Here is a 25,562-nt window from a genome sequence, read left to right on the forward strand (position 1 = left end):
ACTTCTAGTTACAATATGAATAAGTTCTGGGGACATAATATACAGTGTGGTGACTATAGTTAACAATACTGTATTGTATGTTTGAATATTGCTAAGAGAGTAGATCCTAAATATTCTTACCATATGCACACAAAAATTATATGAAGTGATAGATGTATTAACTGACATGATTGTGATAATCATTTCACAATACATACATGTATCAAATAATCATGTTGAGTACTTTAAACTTGCATAATTTTACTTTATCTCAATAAAGCCAGAAAAAAAATGAAATCAAAGTAAAGGTAATAAAATAATAGAATAAGCTATGGAAATATCTTAACAAGAGTTACACTCTTGCATATTTAATAAGTGAATTAAAAAGAACAGGAAGAAGAATGACATTTATGACTAAAAATATTATTATGTGGAAGGATTTAGGATACTTGCAGTAAAGACAGGAGGAAAAATCCGAGGAAATTTAAAAGGTGAGATGTTTATCAATATGGAAGTGAAACAGAGTTGAAACAATGGAAGCAAAATTGGTATTCCTGATATAGAAACATAAATAAATACAGTGGAAAAATGTACTCAGAGATATAAAAGAAGAAAATTCCCTAAAATGAAGAGAAAATTTAATCTGTAATTTGAAATGACTCATTATATTCCAAGAAATATTGATGCAGAATAATCAATATTGTGGCACATCCTGATCATGTATTAAAATATAAAGATAAAAAAAATCTTCATGCATCTAAACAAACTAAGCAATCTACCTGTAAAGAGATTAAAAAGAAGCCTGGTCTCAGATTTTTATTTACAAGGGATTTTGCAGTGCTTTCCAGGCACTGTTCTGTTTTAAAACCGCTATCATGATGGTATTTAGTTTAACAATACAATGGAATCGTGACTATTAACCATAGAAATCAGGGAAGAAAAACTATTATTCCATAACTTTATCTAGAAAAATAATAATTCAAAAAATGGCAAGAGTTCAACAATTTTAAATAAGAGAGGTTGAGGAATGTAATACCACAGCCCATCTTGAACAATTATATTGTGGATAAAATCAGAATAATTGAGAGATGAATTAAAATAACATACTCAGAAATGGAGAAGCTTTGGGAAAATAAGTGATGATAATTATTGACTATTTGAACATATGACAAATATTAAATGTAAGGATGCTTAGGTCTACAGAAATCTTAAAAGTCTTGAAAAGCAATAGTAATAATAAAACTAATAAAGTGAGATGGGAGAAGGAAGAGTAGAGAGGATGTAAGATTCCTAAGTTCTTTACCTTTTATATCAGGGAGTCAATTTTTCAGAAAATTGAAAAAAGAAATTAAGGAAAAATGGATTATAACGTTTTTATATTTACATAATTGTTTCCCCCATCCTTTGAGTTGAAGAACCATTCATCAGAATGATATTCAGCATTCCCTTCACTTCAAATGCAATTTCCTTGTTTTTTTCCATTAGGTTCAAGTACGTTTAAACTTTAAAGTGTTATTAAAATTGTACATGTAGAATTATCAAAGTATTATAAAATTAATGCTATCTATAGGGCTGAAATATATGTACTACATATATTTGTTACACTTCCTTTACATCTTCATGTTAGTCTGTTTGTCCATGCACAGACAATATTTGTAGTGATGCTCACCAAATGTTGATTCTGGTTATTTCATGGTGGTGGTGTTTGGAGTCATTTTTACATCTTCTTTAAACTCTTTTTGGAATTGCTTGTATTTTCCATAAAGAACTCATGTTTTTTAATAAAAATAATGAGATCATTGCATACAAGAAAAAAAAAAAGGAAAGATACCATCTTGATACATGCCAGAAGCCTCTGGGTAGTTGACCACATTTTAAAAGGAAATATTAAATGATGCAACAGATAGCATTGTTGCAATGAAAGAGTCATTTTCTTGGTTTCTCTGAAAATCATAATATATCTGTAACTAAAAATAACCACTTGGTCTGATGTTGTTCATGTTTCTGAGATGGTAAACTAAGACTCTCTAGCTAGTCCATGAGGCCTCCCACAAGCTTATAGAATCAGGCGCTTGGGTTGGAGGATTTCCCTATGTTTGCTTTTGAGTGGAATCATAAAAGTATGGATTTCAAAAAAATTTAGGGGTCATCAAATCCCATTTCAGAGATGGGGTAAAGAGAAGCTTAAAGACCTTAGTGATTTTCACTGAAAGATTCACAACTAAGTGAACTGAGAGACCAGATCTAAGACCTGTCTTCTAAAATCACCCGAATTTAGCCACACTGCCGCATTGCATATTTGATTTTTCCATACAATGGAGATGAATGTTTTGCCAAATAAAAATATTATATTTTATTATCTGAGTATATAAAAATAATTATCCTTGTGTTCTTTTAGGTTACCTGTAATTAAACCAAAGCTTCAAAAGGCTATAAGACAAAAATTCATAGAAAAGAAACTCCCTGTTGGTCACAGTCAACAGAATTAATATCCGGGGCTGACATAGCCGGTGATTTCCTTGGGTTTTGTTTGTTTGAATCTTGTAAATTTTCTATAATTACATTTATTATTTTGGAATAGTAAAGGAAAATTTCAAGAATCAGAACCTCAGATTTTATTTTTTTTAAGCACCTAGCCATTTTCATCCTTAAGCTTCATGAAAGAAGTCTCTTTCTCCAGATAGGATAATGAGGCCATCCTTTCTTTACAAAAACTATTTGAAATCCAGAAAATAATTGGGAGAAAAGTAACTTTTCAGAGACTGTTCAAAATGGACCAAGGGTCCTGTGAGCCACATCAAGGACCAGCAGGGGAGGAAATGGGTCATCATGTTTGGGGACATCAACTCACGAGCCTGAGTCACCGCTCAGGGCCTCCCATGAAGCTGCTGGAGCGGCTGTCACCGATTCGCTTTTTTCCAGTATGAGCGGAGGACTATTCATCTGTTTCTGTGGTGATATAGGCTTTCACAATATCCTCTGGCCAAAGAAATGTAACCACAGCCATAATGACTTCAGACTCAAACTATTTCAGCAGCAGCAATAACAGCAAAAACACAGCGGCGGCCAATTCCCAAATAAACTCATGTGAATGCTTCATATTAGCTAATTGTCAAGGGGATTTTTTGGGAAACCATATCAAGAATGTTGCAGAGCTTCCTAGGATGCTGTTTTTCCTTGCTTGGATCTGAAAAAGAAATGGAATGCCAGGGCAGTAGAATTTATTTGTTGGGAAGTAGGGATAGAAATGTGAGGCTTCTAAGAGAGTCGTAGTCTTTGGCTTTGGTACTCACTGATCCCATGACTGTTGGTGAGTCACCTGACCTCCATGCATCTGGGCTCTTCCCCCCTCACCTATTCACTCCACCCCCAGGCCGGTGTTAGAAAAAGGGAATGATGCACCAATAAATACTTCTCAAACTCTTTTCTTCTGTGACATTCATAGCAGATGACTTTCACATATGTGACACTTTCCCATGAGCATGTCTATATTTTGACATACAAGAAAATCTGGTGGGACATAAAGCAAATGGTGCTACAGACAGACCAAATCACAAATGAAACAGACCACGGGTTATGTTGAATTCTTAGTGTAGCACTCCACCCCTTCTTACCCACTAAAGAAAATATATCAGAATGACCGAGAAAAGTGTTATTATAAGGATAAATTTGGTTCCACACTAATTTATGTGCCAATAAATTAAGGCTAATCTTCTTAAAGTACAACAGGTTTCTATGAATCAGTGGCGAAAACTAACAGTTTTTCTAAAAAGAACAAAAGAAAAGCAAGGGTATTTTATAGAAATAGAGCTATACATGTCTAAAAACACATTAAAAGTCCCTCAAAATAGCTCACAACTTAAGAAATCAAAATTACTGGAAGAACAATTTATTAAAATGTTTAATATTTAATAATATACACAGCTGTCTACGACATGAGTAACCAGAAACTCCTGTGTGAAAATGTAATTGACTCAGCCTTTAGAAAGATTTTGACTATATATATCAAGTTTTTTGTGCATGTATCTTTTGACCCATCAATTCCTTTTCTAAGAATTCATCATATAAATGCACTTGCTGAATTCTTTGAATTACATCATATTTTTAGCAAGAATGCAAGTAGCTGTAGCCTAATGAAAGAAGAATCAAGACTGGGTTTGGTAAACCTAAGTTTAAGTCTCGGCTCATCTTATTAACTACAGAAACTTGAGCAAGCACTTAAACTTTGATTCTCAGTATCATTTTGTAGTTTCTAATGGTATCTACCTTTCTTATTTACAAAAATTAAATGGGAATAGATAGAATCTCTTTGGAAATTCCAAATTATTGATAATGTTTTTACCAACACCACCACAACCAAAATTTCATGGTTGCAGTTGTATCCTACTTTATGAAAATAATCAAATACATATATCCTTTAGAATGAAGGCAGAAAGGATTCATATCCTTACCAAAAGAATTTGCTCCTGGGTTGCTCCATATAAATCATGTTAATAGTATGTTTCAACAACAATACCCTATAATAAAACATCAGTTTAAACAGAATTTATGGCGTACACATCAGCTAGGGAAAAAAAAATATATATATGGTTTTATTTTATTATTATTTATTTATTTATTTATTTATTAAAGATTTTATTTATTTATTTGACCAAGAGAGACACAACGAGAGAGGGAACACAAGCAGGGGGAGTGTGAGAGAGAGAAGCAGGCTTCCCACTGAGCAGGGAGCCTGATGCGGGGCTCGATCCCAGGACCCTGGGACCATGACCTGAGCCGAAGGCAGACGCCCAACGACTGAGCCACCCAGCCACCCCATTTATATATGGTTTTAAATATAATACAAAAACATGACTCCAAAATAAAATGTTTTTCTACCAGATTCCTGAACAGAAAAACAGTACTTTCCTGTTGCAGAAACAAAATTCAGGTGGATTGCTTTATATCAGAACCACGTGTTGATCTTTGGAGATGAAGACTGGAGAGCTATGATAAAAATATCGGGAAGGAAGAATCTGCTTGGAGCATGTGTGTGCTTGAAATGAATCATCCTGAGAACATGGTTCCTCCAAGCATATCTTAGTTCGAAAGCTAAATTAGTACTGAAAGGAGATTTATGGATTTTTTTGAGATTTTGTATATTTCAAACCTGATTAGATCACCCAAAAGGACATCTGCACCACACTAACCCACGGAGTAGAAACTTAATATGGGTCCGTCTAACAGAGGATGTCACTGACACAGAATCGACATGCTGATTTGTAGCTGGCACAGCATTTTCCAGCTCTGTTCTGTGGAATGCTGGGCTGGAGAACACTCCTACAGGAAATATATAATAAGTACTATGTACATACACACACTCACAGTGCTCTATGCTTAACAGTGTTTGGGAAGCTAAGTGTATTGTCAATCCCCTCTTGAGGGTTCCCGATGCTCATTGGCTTATAAAAGTGATGAGTATTCTTACTGTAAAGAAAAGTGGGAAGATGTAACCTAGAGCTTCCCAGTCTTCTGTAATCTAAAATTCTTTTGTGCTCAACACATCTGCTAAATTTCCAGAAAGCATTGTGTGGGACATCAGTTTGGGAGATACTGCCGTGGGAATGGAAAACGTGGTTGCAGAAACAATATTTTGAAGTGGCCTGAATATGATGCTTGAAAACAGGGCTTTAAAATACATTTCTTCTAGAATTGAGAGTCACAAAAATATTTATCCTCACGAATTGACTTTTTTTTTTTTTTTTTACTTTTAACAGATAATGTAACATAGAAAATAACAAAGTGGTCTCCCATTTGTTGTATTTATTGTGTACTCTATGCCAGGCACTGTTCTAGATAATGAGGATATAGCAGTGAACAAAGTAGACAACATCTTCTACCCTCATGTATCCAACCTCTAGGAAGTAAGTTACTATGGTGCTTTAAAAAGGATGACTGATTAGCTATGTGACTAAAGGTAGTCTAAGTTACTTGTGGACCTTCCATGAGTGAAGTGACTTAAGTGTTTCCCCAGTACATGTCCTCACTTTTTGCTTGTCTTTGGTCCATTTTTTTCAGCATTTAAAATATTATAGTAAAACACACAACATAGCATAAATTTATCATCTTAACCACTCTTAAGCATACATTTCAGTAGTAAGTACATTCACACGGCTGTGCAACCAATCTCCAGAATTCTTTTCACCTTGCAAAAGAGTTTTTCCTATTTTGTATACATTATATTTCCAGATACTCTAGAAGAATGAAAAAAAAGAAAGTGGGATAGATCTTGGGTAGTTTGTAAGTATGCAATAATATGTAAAAAACAAAAGCCTTTTGGTATTATCCAATATTATATAATCAAATTGAACATAATAGTTTAAAACGGGGGCCCGGGGGGGCAGGGAGTGGATGCCTTCTCTCTCCTAAACTTCTTTCTCTGCAGCATTTACTTAGCAATTCCCTGTTCAGATGAACAGTTTATCATGGAGCTTTTGGTAACTTAGCACTGACCTACAACACAAGTGGGTCTGAAGGAGCTTGGGAATACATCCAGGATCATCAAGCTCCAATTTACAGCCAACATTATGATTTAGAAGTGGGGTAGGATATCAGCTGCCACATCAGTAATTCCAAGTTGCTGCTTTTAGAATAACAGCACCATAAATAAGAAACCAGCAATGCTGATCTTATCTCTCAAACCAAGCATTCAATGCAAACCACAGAATATTACTCGAAGTCATAGGAAAGCATATACTCTAGCTGAGATTCAATATATTCTACACACTGAGCCAGTTTCTTTCTTTTTTTTTTTTTTTTGAAGTCACATTAACTATCACACTATTACAAGGGCCTTGAGAAATAATTGCAAGTCCATTATTATCTACACTTACCCAAGTTAATTTACTTACTGTTTGAAAAAAAATAATTATTTCTCAGCAACCTAAACAGTTTGTATGCTTTTCTAACAGCTTATGAGGTAGTGATCAAATTCCAACATATGAAGATGAACAAGATTATGGTACATAAAAGTTTACTGCGTAAACTTAGTTGAAATCAAAGTCTCCCCTTTATCATTAACTTGCTAGGTGAATTTATTCATAACCTGGACTAATCCAGTAAGGCACTACTAGTATTCTTTCTGAATAATTGTTCCGCCCTTCTGACTGGCCTGTGACTGTGTTACTTGGGTGTTTTAATCACTGGAATGTCATTACTATTTATCATTTACAACTTCTCAATGTCCCTCTTTGCATCTCTAAGTTAATTAGCTCAATAGTTGGTCGTGGGTCATTATCTGCCTATTTATTTGATTCTTTGCTTTTCTATAACAGGAATTCACAAACAATTTATTTAGATGTCTAGATCATCACCACCCTCCACAGATCTGAAGATATTAATAAAACCAAATGTAGCTACTTCCTTCAATAGGTGGAAACCCCTCTTTATATGACTACAATGTTTGAAGCTTTGAAAGTTCTATTTGTTTTATAATATTATACTTGTTTAAATCTGTCCCAGAAATGATTTATTTTGAGTTTCACTGTAAACAGTCCAAGCTTTCACTAGTAGTGGATGCTGCAGGATTTCACACGATATTAACTTATTTCATCATGTCTGAGTTACTCAAGTAAGGTACTTTGTTTAATATGACAGGGTGGCAACTTTTTCTCTTGTCTGAAAGACCTTTCCCTGAATTACTTTGTATTACAAAATCATCTTCAAACAGACAACCACAGACATTTGAAATTTCAGGCGTTCAAAAGCTTTATTCATTTAAGTGCTAGAAAGTTCTTACATTCCAACTCATTTCCAGTTCCCAGGCTTACTGAATTACTGACTCATGCTGACTCATGGATGGGTCTTATCCTTGGATGCTTCTTATTTATAACTTGAACCAAAGCCTTAAGTTATTTCTTTAACAGAATTTTAAGAAAATAAAACAGAAAGAGAAAAATCTACTGTCTGCAGCTTCGATTGATAATTTGAGTTCTGTACCTCATTTACCAGAAATATTTCAAGTGAGGCTGGAAAATGCCATAAAATACATGACAGCTCTAAAAGAAAATGGTCCCTTAACTATCATAATACTATTTTATATTTATATAGTAAAATATGTCACATACATCAGTTCATGTGAACCGCGTAACAGCCACGTTTTGCATGTAGAATATACTTTTACTGTCAGAAGGCTGGCAGTTGCTATTCTTGGGGGTCATCCAGTTACAGCCTCTCTTAACTATTTTCTGATGTCAGAAATGGCCTGACAAATGTCCCTCTTGACCTCTACCTATGAGTTTGAATTAACCCACATTCTGAGACTGGCTATGACCCGAGGCAAAACGCATGTAGGTACCTCTTGCTTAACTGGATATGTGGTTCGGTGTCAGGAATCATCTTGGCTGTAGGATGGGGCAGGAGCTTGGTACAGTCCCCTTCATTTCCAGCCCCTGGTCCTCAGGCCCTTATTGGAGTCACTTTCTACCACCCTGTTAATTTTACTGCCTATTTAATTGCCCCGTTGCCTAAATCACCAATTCGGTCTCTAGCCCTTAACAATAAAATCAGTGAAGGATTAGTTTCTTTGGAGACTAAGAAAGTGGACAAGAATTTAAGGTTTATTTGGACTAGTCGCTACATTTTCAGTTGAACCTCTCCTTTATTAACAGGTTTAATGAAGGAGGAAGATTTGCCATGCATATCTGTTCTTTGTGGTGTTATCGGAAGATAAAAACTAAACTAGTGCATAGACACCAGGGAATTAAACATTAATTTTTAGACATTGTATACCTTAAGCAGAAATATAACAGTCAGAGCTGTAGAAGTATGGAATGAGTACTTTAGCAAGAAATTTCCTATCTGTTGTGGTATTCAGTCATTAGCCAACATGAACAGTCAGGAAAGACTGATGATTCAATGATCATTTCTCAGTCTTCATCATTTTTGATTTATCAGCGGTATTTGACATAGCTGATCACAATCATCTATTTCCTGGATTATTGCAATAGTCTCCTAACTGATGTCTCTGTTTCAAACACACTATTTGGTTAGAAAGAATGCAAAGCAATTGTACAGAATCTTGCCCCGGGCTAGAGATTGAATTAGTGATTAGGTAGAAGGGCATATAAAACCAAACAATGGAATTAAAAGGATGGCAAAAAGTGCCTTATAGAAGGATCTGGGTACTAGGGGCTGGGAACAAAAAGGTTGAATAACAATCCTTGTCTCATCTGCACCCAGGATCATTGCCAACTATAAACATAAGTACCTCTTATCTACCCATTATTCTAAATCTTCATGTATGCGCCCGTTAAAATCTAATATAGTTCAAATTGTTTATAAAACGGGTCCACAAAAATTATTTGCCTAGGACTCCATACAACCTATGGGTGGCCCTGACTGAAATCCCACATCAGTTCATAAAATGGAACATCTTTTAATGATTTTCCTACCTAGAATGTGCCTTTGGCATGCTCTATACTGCCGACCCTTGCCCTGATACCAGACACACCACAATCTTAAGCTTTTTGCATTTGCTGTTCCCGAGTAACTCTTGCCCCAGATACCTACAGGGGTTGCCCCTCACCATCTTCAGCCTTACTCAGGAGTCATCCTCCCAGTAAACCTTCCCTCCATCATCTTATGTATGAACGTGATAATCTCCATTCTCTGGATCACTTCCCCTCACTATTTTCTTTATGCAGAGCCTTTGTTGCCATTTCACATATTCACTTACTTGTTTGTTGTTTATATCTACCCATGAGAATAAATAAGGCTCATCTGCTTATTCATGGCTCTGTCCCCGGTTATTGAAGAATATATTTGTTGAGTGAATGAAAGAATATTGGATGAATGGATGAATGAATGATGGCTGGACTTTACTCTGAAGTTTCCCTTCAACTCCACAATCCTTCATAAATTCCCATTTATAAAATCCAGTGTATATAATGATTTCCTTCTATAAAGATATCAAATTAAAATGAAGAACAAGTCATACTACAGTTAAAAATATTTTCTTTTTAAAAAAATTTTTTTAATTCAATTAATTAACATATAGTGTATTATTAGTTTCAGAGGTAGAATTTAGTGATTCATGAGTTGCATATACACCCAGTGCTCATTACATCAAGGGCCCTCCTTAATGTTCATCACCCAGTTACCCCCTCCCCCCACCCCTCTTCCCTCTATCAACCCTCAGTTTGTTCCCTAGAGTTAAGAGTCTCTTATGGTTTGTCTCCTTCTCTGTTTTCATCTTATTTTGTTTTTCTTTCCCTTCCCCTATGTTCATCTGTTTTACTTCTTAAATTCCACATATGAGTGAAATCATATGATATTTGTCTAAAAATAATTTCAATGAAAATTTTACAGAAGGTGATTTTCTGGTCTTCCATTTTGTACAGGATCATTAATGTTTCTCTCCATGGTCTTAAAACCTTGGAAGGAAGCATTCAATTCCAAAACTATCTGTCCATTGTTTTTTGTCTTATTTTAGCACAATATGTAATTTTAATTTTTTCCCCCATTTCTGGGATTTATTTTGAGTAAGTCAACTTCTTCTGCATTCTTTCTTCTTTGAATTTCATCTAATTTAGGCTGGTTTTCATTCCCTGACTATGGTCCTGAATATTATTTCTCTAACTCATATTGTTTTGTGGTTGCCGTATCTACAGATCGTTTTTCTATTGTGATAGTTTCAGAATAATGCTTAATAATATTTTCTATGAAGGATAACTCAAGAGAACCTACAGTGATACGCAATGTATATAAAACCTGGTAAACACTCTCTCATTAAAAGAAAAAAGCTACCAAAAATCATTTGATTCCTTCATATCTGATTCAGAGCATAAAGTAATATTTGCAATTCCCATGACTATTTTTTAAAAAATATTTCAGAGTGGTGGTTTACATAAAAGGTGTTAATGTCCTCCAACTATAACATTTGATTGTCTTTTTTCTCCCTTAACATGGCTGGGACTGGCATAAATCAACTTTAAGAAACACACTATGACTTTTTTTTTTTTTTTTTTTGATTTAAGACTAATGTTAGCAACAAAATCTGATTTCAGACTGATTTTGGAATGCAGGCTTACAAAGAGGAAATAAACTCTCCAACAGAAATGAACATTTAACTTTTCTGCCTTTCCAATAATATATTAATAAAGACAACTTTCTAAATAGTGTCAGTCAGTAAAATTTGAACTCTAAACCTTTTAGGAGTGGTGATTCAGCCTCAGCCACACTGGTCCCCAGTATAATCAATGGCATCATTTTGAGGACAAATGGACTATAGCAAGGCAAAGCTCTGTGATTTTCCATCCAGGATCTATGGAATTTGATCATTTATTCCTAATATTTATTTTTATGACCTAGCCACTTAAAACTTGGATTAATAAATTTAGATTTAAAGAAGTTAGAAAATTGGAAGGCCAATTATCTGTGTAATTTTACACATAGCTACACAAATCTACACGTGAGCTAATAACCTCAACTACTACTTTGATATAACAGTTAAGAGTTTCGGTTTGGTATCAAACTACCTTGCTACTTAGTTGCCATTGTAGCCTTGGGTAAATTTCTTACTGTTGTTTGTGATACTATTGGTGTTATTACTATCATTATTTTTGTTATTATCTTTTTAGGACTCTTAAGCAAGTTAGAAAATACTGATAATCCTTTCTATACAATGTTAACCAAATGATAATTAAAACTACGGGCTTCTGGGAAATAACAAGAGCTCTTTAAAAGCAAATAGATGAAATAAGTAATAATAATTTTGTAAAAACCCACATGATTTCAGTAGACTAAAGGGTATAGAAGTATAAATAACTGCCCAGCAAGGCCAAGATGAATTTGGAGTTCTAGAGAACCAGAGAAGCCTCACAAAAAAATCATGGCCTAGATATTATGGCAGGGGTTGGCGACAGTGAGCACCATTAATTAGAGGTGAGGACACCAAAGACATATTTGAAAGTACAATTTTGCCGAGTAACTCCAGAATAACAGTGAAGTTAATTTCCAAAACCAAACAGGAAATATGTCATTTAAGATAAAACATTTGATGTTTAGGCTATGTTACAGAAAATATTTAATAATTTCATGAAATCATGATGTCTGGAGGTTTTCTGGGTAGTTTAGCTAACCCAGTCTCATTCACTTCTTATCTTTAAAAGGGACTAAAGGGGGGCGCTTGGGTGGCTCAGTCGGTTAAGCGACTGCCTTCGGCTCAGGTCATGATCTCAGGGTCCTGGGATCGAGCCCCGCATCGGGCTCCCTGCTCGGCAGGAAGCCTGCTTCTCCCTCTCCCACTCCCCCTGCTTGTGTCCCCTCTCTCACTGTGTCTCTCTGTGTCACATAAATAAATAAAATCTAAAAAAAAAAAAAAAGAAGTGCCTCCCCTTCTTTAAAAAAAAAAAAGGGACTAAAGGATATGTGTTGATTTCATCAATAACTAAAGAGTAGAGTCTCCAAAATGTTTTTTCTTTTACTAATAAAGGAATATTGAAGAAAATACCCCAATGCATTTATCTGCAAGTTGATATCAATAGGTTTTCCACAAAAGTTTAATTAGCTGAAAAGACAAATTAGTAGATGATAATGACTTTAAAAAAACTATTATACTTATTATACTTATAAATATATCCACTATAGTCTGTATACCATGATGATTTGACACTCAACATTATCCATTATCCAGATTGCATAAACAATCTCTTCAATAGTCTTAAAACTTATATCTGTCTTTTTTTTCCCCATGAGCTATAATTTTCATTCTAGTTTCCACATAGCATTTTATCCCAATGTAATATAATTTCATGCTTGAAAGTCTTATGCTAATCACTCATACTTCTATTTAAGAAAAATATGTACATATTAAAGTTAAAATTATTAAATTCTCTGACCCATAAGTCTTTAAGTGATAGAAAGTTTTGTGTTGAAAAGTCATTACAATGATTATTAGTCCACAATTGATCAAAATGATGCAAATATTATACATTTTAAAAAACTATTAATCATAGAAAGTATTTTTGGAAATGCATCTGTTGTTGATTTGTACTGGTTTATTCAGCAATGAGTTAATATGATTATGAATAGTATATTTTTTGCTAGATTAAACAACATAAATTCAATTCCTATTTTTTGCTTTTATAGATGTAAGTGCTGAGAAACTGTGTTCACATAGTAAGGAAATAAAAATGCGAAGAGTTTTCCTAGTGCACTGTCACTCAATTCTTTAAGTTCCATCCTAGTTTTATGGCAAAAGCCACATAGTAATCTTTCACCAGAATTATTTTTAATGATGTATTGGCTAGCATTTTTATTATGTCTTCCTTCCATGTTCTTTAAAATGAAGAATTGAAAACCACCAGACCTGCAAAAAAGATTTTTTACCTATTTATTAGTTACTCATTTCCTCTTCACTATCACCTATATATATTTGAAATTATCTCTTTGGTGCCACAAAAGTTTTAATACCCAGGAGTATATGCCAAGGTAAGACTGAGTATTAGTGAACAGTATGCCTTTGTTGTGTAAAAGTGAGAGAAGAGTGACTTTGAAGGGGATCCTTGGATCACAGATGAGTTCTCAAGAAGATTTACTTTAGGAGTTAAAATTTAGGAGTCAATGTTAAAGATCTAGTAATTGATTCCCCTTAAAATTAATCTCTTAAATTTATTATTCTTCCCTTCTTACCACATTATTCCCTTTTCACATATTCTAGGGATACATGTACCCTAGTTTGAAGAATGCTGTTTTTGAAAATCTCAAAATAGTGATCAGTATTTAGAGTAGGACGAAAGTCCCTAAAAATAAGACTTGGAATTTGGAGGAGAGTGAATAAAATACATTGTATGGAAATGGTAGTTTATTTGTTTGCTTGTTTACATACAGATGTGCAAAGTTGCTCTTGAACATCCCAACTCAAACCACGGTATCTTAGCACCCAACCAATCTCTTTTATTTTGTAATCGTTCAGTATATTCTCCTCACACTCAGTATCTGGCCTGTATTTTATTATGTCACAGCAGATGTAGTACAACATTCTTTTCTTAGATACAAACATAATACATGGCTACACAAAATATTATGCTTCCATCTCATCCTTGCGATCTTCTCCAATTCAACAAAATGTGTGTGTGTGTGTGTGTGTGTGTTGCAGAGCTTGGGAGGAGTGTCATTACAAAACATTTATAAGTAGAAGATACGCTTCTGACTTGTTGCATTAGCCTATCCCTGTATAAAACTATGATTCAGTCTCACATTGACTATGGATATAGCTTATCTTTGGTTATACTTAAAAACTATTAAACTGCACACTTTAAATAGGTGACTTGTATGATATATGATTACATATCAATAAAACTCTAATAATAGAAAGGGAGTATATTAGAATGAATAACTAACCTCTCAGTAGAACAAGGACCACTAATACAGGGACAGCTAGACACAAGAGCTCTTCTAATTCATGAAGATTAAGAAGCAGATTGAAAATACCTATGCTTATGCAATCACACAAGTGAAAAAAGAACATTACATTATGGGGCGCCTGGGTGGCTCAGTTGGTTAGGCGACTGCCTTCGGCTCAGGTCATGATCCTGGAGTCCCGGGATCGAGTCCCACGTCGGCTCCCTGCTCAGCAGGGAGTCTGCTTCTCCCTCTGACCCTCATGATCTCTCTATCTCATTCTCTCTCTCGCAAATAAATAAAAAATTAAAAAAAAAACAAAAACTGAGAGATGGGTGCCTGGGTGGCTCAGTCAGTTGGGCGGCTGCCTTCGGCTCAGGTCATGATCCCAGGGTCCTGGGATCGAGCCCTGCATCGGGCTCCCTGCTCGGCAGGAAGCCTGCTTCTCCCTTTCCCTCTGCCTGCCGCTCTGCCTACTTGTGCTCTCTATCTCTGTCAAATAAATAAATTAAAAAAAAAAAAAAGAACATTACATTATTATAGAATTCTAAAACTGTGTAGTATTTCTTGAAATTAGAAAGAGACAGTTGAAGAAAACAAAGTGGTTTTTTGTTTTTTTTTTTTTACTTTTTTCTTATATGTATCAACTTACTCAATGGTATAACTAATCTACCCATTATTCTTTAACTGATCAAATGAATACCAAAGTATCTGAAGGAATAGTAATGAATCAGAAAAGGTGGGTGTTTCAAGGGACATAAAAGCCCATTCAGTCACTACTTTTATAGACTTTCCCAGTGTAAGAGGCCCAGAGTGGTAAAGATATCACACAGAGAACTTGTTAAAGGCGGAGTAAGACTAGTCACTGTGTCCTTTAGCTAATGACAAGATGTCTTACCTTAATGCACTGACTCCAGGCCCAGGAGGGGTGGAAGCTTGATAAAAGATTACAGATTATGATTTCTTTGAAAGTAAAGATCGAAGCAGTTTAAAAGCAGGAAAGTTAAGGGCTTAAATTAGAAAAAGAAAAGAAAACTAACTATAGAACATTTCAGTGAAAGCTATGGAGTTAATATCAAAAGGAGGGGGGGTTTCAGTTGAGTCAGTTACCGAAGATATCCACTGAAACACAGGGACCCCACCACGTGTCCCTTGTAGCATTAGACAGACTCGCATCTTGAATCATGACGCTTGAGTCAAGAAGGCCGAACAACTGGGCGGAAGAGAGAAAAGATGACTGATGAGATGGATTCATCACCATGATCCTCTGTGGATGGTCTCCGTCTTCATTCTTCAGATGGAAAAAATACATCACATGGAACTGCCCCATAAAAAGACATAATGTACAACCAAAAAACAATGAATAATCAGTTAAATAAAGATTATTCATGCGATCAGCTTTATTCGTGGTCTATTACTAGATAATTCCAAATTCAATATCCAGGATCTTTGCTGAAATTGTAAATAATCTCTCATACTTAAAGAAGAACTTCAAAAAAACTTTTAAATCACTTATCTTACAACTTTAGAACGTTGTATGAAGTGATTTCTATATTTTATTATTCAAAATAAATTAGAAAGTACAGTCTTTTTAGAACTTTCACCTTAACAAAACATCCATGGAGAAACAGCTCTTTTCACACATCTGGCAAAGGTAAAATTTGTATTATATGGAGGCTGTCAAAACTTAGACCGCCCCAACATTTGCAGGGTCTGGGGCAAAAGTACAAAATAAGGCTCATGTACCATATGTCTGTATATTTAGAAGGTATGAAACAAACCACAAACTATTTAATAATATATGCCCCATCCTCCTACACCAATCAATGCACATTCAAAACAATAAAATGAAAAATATGTGTAAGGCTGTGGATTTTATTTAACTAGTGTAAATGAAATATCCAAGACAGGCTATTAAATTATTTTGGCACATCTATCATTCTGTTGATGTCTCAGTGATACTTAGAAGAATTTTAATCACTATATATTGTTATAATTAAAATTTTCACATAATCAGTGTTCCAATGTCAGTGGTGATCTAAAGGATTAAAAATAACATGTGAATGTAGTTAAAGTATAACAAGTTTGGACATAGTTTCATTGGAAATGTAAACTACAGTGGAAGTAAAAGGAAATTATTGAAATCATTTTTATAAATTTATTAGTGTATTTTTTCTGAAACATTTAAAATTATCTATTAAAATTAACAAGAAAATATATTTACGGGATGCCAATTTTAAAGAGAGAATTTTCAAATTAACAATTTTTTTATTTAATTTTGAGACTCTAATTATGTCTATCCTATCTTTTTTTTAAAAAAATGACCAATTTTACAAATCCGCAGCAGGAAAATGTCAACACATTACACTAAAGTGACCTAATACTTATCGTCCTACAAATATTATGGCTATTTGCTTTAAATTTGGCTAAATTAAATAAGTATCATCAGATTGCTCTTACCCTAAACATTTTGGGGAAAAAACCCTCAGCATTATAATGTATGCGTGTGTGTGTGTGTGTGTTTACTCTTATATCAATTCCTAAATCCTATAACCCAGAAAATAGCCAAAATTATTTTTTAAATAATAAAGAAGTACTTATATGAAGACTTAAGTAAATTTTTCTGGTTTTGAGGGACGAAACCAATATATAATTATTTATGTCTCTAATGCTTTCAAAGGAGCTGTCTTGTGAATAGCGAGTGTCGCTGTGGGCTAGATGAACATGGAGAAGAAAGGAGAGAGCTGCCTGCACCGAACAAGAAACACATTCGCCTGATGCAGCAGTCCTGCACAGTCTCACTGATCATTTCATTAGTGAGCCGAATCACACTGAAGCTTTGAATTCACACTAAACATATTACTGGCGGGCAAACCACAACCTAATCTGTGTCCAGTAAGAGCAAATCAATATTTTTCTCAGCATCTATAACTGAATGACACGAATGAAGTGATTCTCACTACGGGTAAGGGGCTGGCTGTTTAGATTCTTGGGAATCTTGTCACACACAGCTAATAGTGCTGATGATGGCCGAAAAATGTATTCCCCACACTGACCTTTAATTGTCTTTGTTCTTTTCCAGTCCTCCTTCATGTGTCCTCCTCCTTATATTTGGCTATCATTCTGTCGATTCTTTTGTGTTCCTGATTTTAGTTTGATAGCGCATTTGCGTCACAGTGGTTACAAGTGGTTGAGAACTCGGGGGAGCCTGCAGTCCAGCAGCCCTCTGGCCCCGTTGCCCTGATCCCTGCTTCGCTGTCGCCAGACTATCACCCATTCTTGCCAACACCTCTGGTCACAGGGCTGGTGTGCCATCACACATGCATGCCTAGCTGCTTCTCAGTCACAGACTCATCATAAGCTCTTTTGCATGATATCTATAACCACCCAAATCTCACCACACTTTCCCCAAGGCGGTATTTATTCATCTCAGAAAAAAAAAAAGAGGCATTGAGACTATTCTGGGACTTTTACTACATGGACAAATTTGGAAGGCAGTAAAAGCATTTTATTTGAAATAACAATCAAAAGCCAACTTGGAGCATAGCAAGATGGGATTAGACCACCACATAATTAGCCTTACTGGAATCGGTTCCAAGAATGTAAGAATTTACTGAGAGGCAGTATATTTTCTGGAACTATAATCAAAGGTGGATGGGGAGGATAGGCAAGTAAAGACAGCCATTGGGAACTTGAACTTTCACCATCTTGGTTATAGTGTTTTCAAGTATTAACTGTGCTTGGCAAGCAAAAAGCAGTTAAAAGTCCAATAACCAAGTGTAAATTTCACACATCAAAATGTCTTGGAATAGTTCTAGACAATACTTGGCAATCAGCTTTGTAAATGAGTTTTAAACAAGCACTCTTAATGATGAAACAATATAGCAGAACAAATTGTGGTAAGAAAAGCATGTTGTTGATGTCAAAGAAGTCAGCCTATTACGGTAATGCTAACAACACATTTTTTGTCCACACTGACTGTGGTCCTGGTCATGGGCTAATTTCTGGTGCCTGCTTTTAAAATTATCATCCAGGGTGCATGGAGAAATGTGGAAACCTTAGGTGTGTTTAAAAATTGACAATTCAGTTAAACAAAATCTCAGAAATGTAGAACATAACCTGATATATTGACATATATTAACAAGGGACAAAATAGACAATCATCCTTTTAGTCATTTAAATGACACGTTATTTTTTTTTTTTTAAAGATTTTACTTATTTACTTGACAGAGAGAGAGACAGCGAGAGCAGGAACACAAGCAGGGGGAGTGGGAGAGGAAGAAGCAGGCTTCCTGCCAAGCAGGGAGCCCGATGTGGGGCTCGGTCCCAGGACCCTGGGATCATGACCTGAGCCGAAGGCAGACGCTTAACGACTGAGCCACCCAGGCGCCCTTAAATGACACGTTATTAACCCAAACATCACTCTTCTTTTTGTGGCACTCTCCTTAGTGGACATAGATCATTTTTTTATTTTTGGTTAATAGTTACATACATGCGTTTTATTTTATTTTATTTTATTATTTATTTATTTATTTTTAGAGAGAGTGAGTTGAGTGGGGCACCGTGAGAGGGTCAGAGGGAGAGAGAGAATCGTAAGCAGGCTCCACACTCAGCATGGACCCCAACGTGACTCATGACTCATGACACGGAGATCATGACCTGAGCTGAAATCAAGAGTCGAGTACTTAACTGACTGAGGCACCCAGATGCCCATACATGCATGCATTTTAATTCAAAACAATTATTATATGATTCTGATCAACATGTTTATTCAGAAAATAAAAATTGCCAGTTCCTTTTAAGATTTGAAACAAAATTGGATTTTTTCATGACTGAAACAGTATTTACTATTTACACTTAATTTTTTCATAACACTGTATTAGATGGTACTGTGGAGCATGGCAAATAATACATTTTATTCTCCTGAGAGTCCAATACCACATTTGGAAAGAAAAAAATATATGCTAGTTAAAATGAAAGTAACTAAGCAATTATTATCAGTCAAATTCATAATTTAGCTAGTAATAATTAGGGAAATTCAAATGAAGAAGAGTCAGTAGACAAGCCAGGCTGAGAATTTATGTTGAAAGGTCATATGATGGTGATATTAAGAGAGATGACTCTGGGACCAGACAGATCTGGGCTCAAAGTCCAAGCTTTTCCCTTACTTAGCATGTCTCAGCTCATTATTTTTTTTTTTCACCTGTAAAATGGAGACAATAACAATCCTTAACTTTATAATATTGCTGAGAGGATTAGGTGGGGAAACTTAATGTAGAATGCTGGCACATGGGAATAATTTCATAAATGTTTCAGTAAAAGGACAAGTAGAGGCTAGGGTTGCAAAAGAAGTGTGACACATTGCAGGCAAAACAATAAAAGGGGCCCTTTGACTATAGTACAATTAGATACTGTATAAACTATAAGAGATGTCCTCTATAAAGAATTTCTGAGCTTATAAGAAGAAAGGGAAATATTTAAAAGCAGAGAAGAAAATGATGAAAAAAGAGGAGAAGGAGCTGAAAGGGAAGAAGGAAGAGAAACAGAAAAGGAGAAGGAGATGCCTTACAAAGGAATGACTTTAGGCTGACAAAAATATTGTCAATGGCATTGAGGGAAGCCAAAAGAAAATATAATAAAAACTTCAACATTTTGCTGCAAAGTATACGTTAATCTGACATTGTGGCCTACAAAGAACTATCATCCTAGAATTAAAATATAATTAAGGGGCTCCTGGGTGGCTCAGTCAGTTAAGTGTCCAACACTCGATTTCAGCTCAGGTCATTGTCTCAGGTTTGTGAGATTGAGCCCCATGTGGGATGCTGTGCTGAGTGTGGAGCCTGCTTAAGATTCTCTCCCTCTCTCTCTGCCCCTCCCACCACCCCCCTATTCACACTCTCTAAAGAAAGGAAGAAAGAAATGATATAATTAAGATTTGTTTTCAGATAAACACATAAATGAGAGAATTAGCCACTACTACAGAAGGATATACCTTAAGAAAAAAAATAATAATTGTCCCAGAAGGAATAAGAAAGGTTTCTGAAATGCAAGAATGAATGGCAAGCAAAGACATTGTTTAATATGTATGTAAATCTAAAGCAACTGTGCCTTTAGAATCAATACCGTTGCTGCTTTTATTACTTCTTATTGTCACTATTTTTATTAAAGAGCAGAAGCTTTTAGAGGCATAAACTGGTAGGAACACTTCAGGGGTAATTTTGATAATTTTCTGAAGGCAGATTATGGACTAGCTTTAAAATAAGGAATCTCTAGGGGCTGCAGTCTTGGTTAGTCTGCTACACTTTCATTGGTTTACCTTTAGTAAACTTACTATATTCTCATGATGGAGATCCTGGAAAGATACCCTCTAGGCTCTAGCAGGAAGAAGGGAAGTGTAATCATTGTGACACAAGTCTAGATAATTCTCCATTTAAAAAGTCTATTCTCTAAGGAAAAGATTTTGCCAGAGCTTGACCCCAGCTCAAGACTATTTCTGCCATTCCGGCCCCTTCTAGATTTCCTTTCTTATGTAAGGAGGAGAAAAGCTGTATCACTTGAGAAATACTTGTGAAATACATAACACAACTAAACAATGAAGATTTAATCATAAGATTATAGAACGCTTCCATTCTTCCACAACTGACCACCATGTCAGTAGGGCTCTGGCATTATAACAGTGGATAACAGCTAAAAGAACAAGACGCAGACTCCCTCAGAGGAGGAATACTTAAAAGAACCCAGAGTCAAGAGGGGACACAAAAAGAAAGACAGTAGAGGAAAGTGAAGCCTCTGGCACTATGGTAGTGTTAAATGCATCCCGACTCTTAGCCAGATTAACAAATTCTCACACTAAAGGCCTATTTACTGTAGTTTCTGTTACTAACGCAAAATGTTCGGTTTTCATAAAAACTCCGAGGCAAGCCAAAAAGAAAAAAATTTCAGAGCCTGAACAGACAAAGCAAGCACCAGAACCATATACTCATTTATGAGACTGATACTGGAATTCTCATACTGACTACTTAAATAGCTATAGATAATTGTTAAGAGTTCCAAAAGAAAAAAGTAAACAAAATGCATGAACAAACAGATAATATAAGCAGAAATATGGAATAGCTCAGAAATAATCAAAGGGAAATAACAGAAATAAAAAAATATAACAGAAATGAAAAATGCTTTTTGATCTGTAAACTGGATAATGCCAAGGAAAGAATCAGTGAGTTTGAAGATATGTCAGTAGAAACTTCTCAAATTGGAATTCAAAGATTTTTTTCTCTTTTTAATTATTTTTTGGAATAATAATAATAAAGATATTCATCCATCCAAAGATATATCAATAAATGTAAATGGTTACATATGCCAGCAGCAAGACAGAGATCATCAGAGTGGCCTAAAACATAAGCCCCCACTATATTTTCTTCACAAGAAAACCAATTTTAAATATAAAATTCAGATAACTTGGGGTGCCCGGGTGGCTCAGTCATTAAGTGTCTGCCTTCAGCTCAGGTCATGATCCCAGGGTCCTAGGATCAAGCCCCATATCGGGCTTCCTCCTTGGAGGGAAGCCTGCTTCTCCCTCTCCCACTCCCCCTGCTTGTATTCCCTCTCTCGCTGTCTCTCTCTGTGTCAAATAAATAAATAAAATCTTTTTTAAAAAATAAAATAAAAAAATAAATAAAATTCAGATAACTTAAAAGTAAAGGCATGGAGAAAAATATACCATGGTAACATTAATCAAAAGAAAACTGGAGTAGCTATATTAATTTCAAGCAAAGCAGAATTCAGAACAACAAAAATTACCATGGATTAAATAATCCTAGGATTATTTATTTTTTGGATTAAATAATCTTAAGCGGAATAATTCTCCAAGAAGACCTAAAAAACCTAAATATGAATGCATCTAACAACAGAGCATTAAATACATGAAGCAAAGACTGATAGAGAACTCAAAACAGATAGAACTGAAAAGAGAAATAGATGATGGACCAGTCCACTATTACTTTTGGAGACTTCACCCTCCATCTTTCATTAATTGATAAATCAAACAGGCATAAAATCAGTAAGGATATAGTTGACATGAACAGCTTGGTATAATTGATACTTATAAACTATTCTGTCCAACAACAGCAAAGTATATATTCTTCTCACGTTCACATGGAACATTCACCAAGAGACCACGTTCATAGCCATCAAACAGCTTTAACAAACTTAAAAGAAATCACATAAAGTATGTTCTCAGACCACAGGGATTAAATTAGAAATCAATTACGGAAAGGTCGACAGAAAATATCCACAAATATTTTTAATTAAGCAACACTCTTATAAATAACACAGGTCAAATAAGAAGTCTTAAAATTATAAATTTTTTGAACTAAATGAAAATAAAAACATAACATCAAAATTTGTGAGATGCAGCAAAAACAGTGCCAAGAGGGAAGTTTACAACATTAAATACATCAATTAGAAAAGAAGAAAGATCTAAAGTAAATAACCTAAGTTTCCATCTTACAAAAGAAGAGACAGAAGATGAATTTAGATGTAAAGAAAGCAGAAGAAAATAATAAAAATTGAAGCAGAAATCAATAAAATTAAAAACAAAATGATAAACTCAACAAAATCGAAAGATGGTTCTTTAAAAGATCAATAAAATTGATAAATCTCTAGACAGGTTAATAAAAAATAGAAAAGAGACAAATTACTAATATAAGAAAGAGGGCCAAGTCTGCTGGGTGGCTCAGTCGGTTAAGCATTGACTCTTGATTTTGGCTCAGGTCATGATCTCAGGGTCATAAGATGGAACCATGTGGGGCTCTGTGCTAAGCGTGGAAACTGCTTATGATTCTCTCTCTCCTCCCCCTGTCCTTCCCTGCTTGCACTCTCTCTCTCTCAAGAAGAAAAAAATAAGAAGAGGAAAGAGGTCCTATCTCTACTGATCCTATGACATTAAAAGGATAACACGAGAATATTATGAACAACTCTATGCCCACACATTTTATAACCTAGATGAAATGGACCAATTCCTCAAAAGACACAATCTACCTAAAACCCATACAAGGAGAAGCTGACAATCTGAATAGGCTTATATGTATTAAAGAAATTTATTAAAGTAACTAATAACCTACCAAAGCTGAAAGAAACAGGCCCAGATGGGTTTACTGCTAAAATCTACCAGATATTTAAAGAAGATTACATACCAAATCTCTATAATCCTTTTCAACAGATAGCAGCAGAGGGAGTGCTTCCCAACTCATTCTATGAGACCAGCATTATTATTATTTTATTTATTTATTTATTTATTTATTTATTTATTTATTTATTTATTTATTTCTGAGAGAGAGAGAGAGTGGGGAGAGGGGCAGAGGGAGAAGGAGAGAGAGAATTTTAAGCCGACCCCATGCTCAGCAGGAAGCCCGATGTGGGGCTCAATCTCACGACCCTGAGATCATGACCCGAGCCGAAACCAAGAGTCAGGCACTTAACCAACTGAGCCACCCAGGTGCTCCAAGAGATCAGCATTATTTTTATGCCAAAGTCAGATAAAAACATTACAATAAAGGAAACTACAGACCAATGTCTCTCAAGAACGTTAGATGCAAAATCCTCACAAAAACATTAGCAAATCAATCAAACAGTAAATGAAAAAATTGTACACCAAACCAAGGTATTCCAGGTATGCAAGGCCAGCTCAATATCTAAAAAAATTAATGGAATCTACTACCTAAATAGTCTTAAAAAATCATGTGATTGTAGCAACTGATGCAGAAAAAGAAGCTGACAAAATTCAACACCTATAAATGATAAAATCTCTCAGAAAACTAAGAACAGAGAACTTTCTCAACCTTATGAGGAACATCTACAAAAGAATTAGAGCTAACATCATACTTAATGGCGAGAAACAGGATGCTTTCCCGCTAACATTAGGATGAAGACAAGTATGTCCTCTCTTACTACTCCTATTAAGTAATATTGTGGAAGTCCTAGCTAGTGCAATAAGGTAATAAAAGGAAATAAAATGTATACGAATTGGAAAGGAAGAAAAGAACTTTGTTCTTTTCCATGTGAACTTGAGAAGAATATATACTTTGTCTTTGTTCACAGATGACATAATTGCCTATGCAGGAAATGCCAAAGAATCAACAAAAAACTTCCTGGAACTAATAAGCAGAAATAGTGACATCATGGGGTAAAAGATTAATATGTAATAGTTATTTTTGCTCTCCTAGGTACTAGTAATAAACAATTGGAATCTTAAATTAGAAACATACCATTTACAATAGTAACAAAAAAACACAAGAAAAGAAATACTTTGTTACCAGTTTAACAAAATATGCACAGGATCTATATGTGGAAAATTACAAAACTCTAAGGAAAACAATCAAAGATGTAAATAAATGGAGAGATATAGTGTATTTATGGTTGGAATATCAGTGTCATCAAGATGTTAATTCTTCCTAACTTCATCTATAAATTCAGTGTGGTGTCCTGGTAAGTGAGGATGGGCAATATGGAGCTGCAAGCAAAAATCCAGGCCAATAAAGAGGGAGCTGCTTCCTTGGTCCGTCCAGGCTCCTACCAGAATCTCAGCTATTTTCATGTTACTATTTCATTGCAAAGGAGTGAGAAAATTAAATCCAAAGAAAGATTAGAAAGATAAGACAAAGTAAAAGAAAAGCTGTTCTCAAAGCATTTCCAGGCTGCCTGGAATGGAGCCCCTCAGACATAGGAAGAGGCTTATCACCCACCAGCTGCATGGCAGACAAATAACTAAAAAAAAAGTTGCATCCCAGTAAATGCTGGCCCCCCAAGAAGACTAGAATTCTTTGACTTCCAAAGCTTCATCCTTTTTTTTTTTTTTAATTATTATTTAAGAGAGAGGGGGCAAGGGGCAGGGGCATGAGGGGAGGGGCCGAGGGAGAGTGAAAGGGAGAGAATCTCAAGCAGACTCCGTGCTGAGCGTAGAGCTGGTCATGGGGCTAGATCTCACAACCCTGAGATCATGACCTGAGCTGAAACCAAGAGTCAGCTGCTTAACCAACTGAGCCACCCAGGAGCCCCCAGAGCTTTATCCTTTTTCTTTAGTTCCCTAGAAAAGCTGACATCTAGCACAGTCGTCCCACAAATGGTCTTAGATATGATGTATCTGAAAGCATCTCTCCTGACACTGAAGTATGATGTAAAAATAAACTTCAGTGTTCTAGAGATTA

The 25,562-nt window shown here is 35.3% G+C and overlaps 1 long non-coding RNA gene across 1 annotated transcript in view; it reads left to right on the forward strand.

Moving 5' to 3' along the window:
• Positions 1–25,229, forward strand: part of LOC135365441 (uncharacterized) — a 176,635-nt gene extending 151,406 nt beyond the window's left edge. Inside the window, exon 4 of the long non-coding RNA XR_010413300.1 lies at positions 17,042–25,229. This is a non-coding gene — a long non-coding RNA (uncharacterized LOC135365441). The remainder of the gene's footprint in view (positions 1–17,041) is intronic.
• Positions 25,230–25,562: the final 333 nt, after the last annotated feature.

The sequence above is a fragment of the Mirounga angustirostris genome, unplaced genomic scaffold, assembly GCF_029215605.1.
Source record: "Mirounga angustirostris isolate CCGP_5_RB_7025 unplaced genomic scaffold, mMirAng1.0.hap1 SCAF_7, whole genome shotgun sequence".
NCBI classification, from domain to species: Eukaryota; Metazoa; Chordata; class Mammalia; order Carnivora; family Phocidae; genus Mirounga; species Mirounga angustirostris.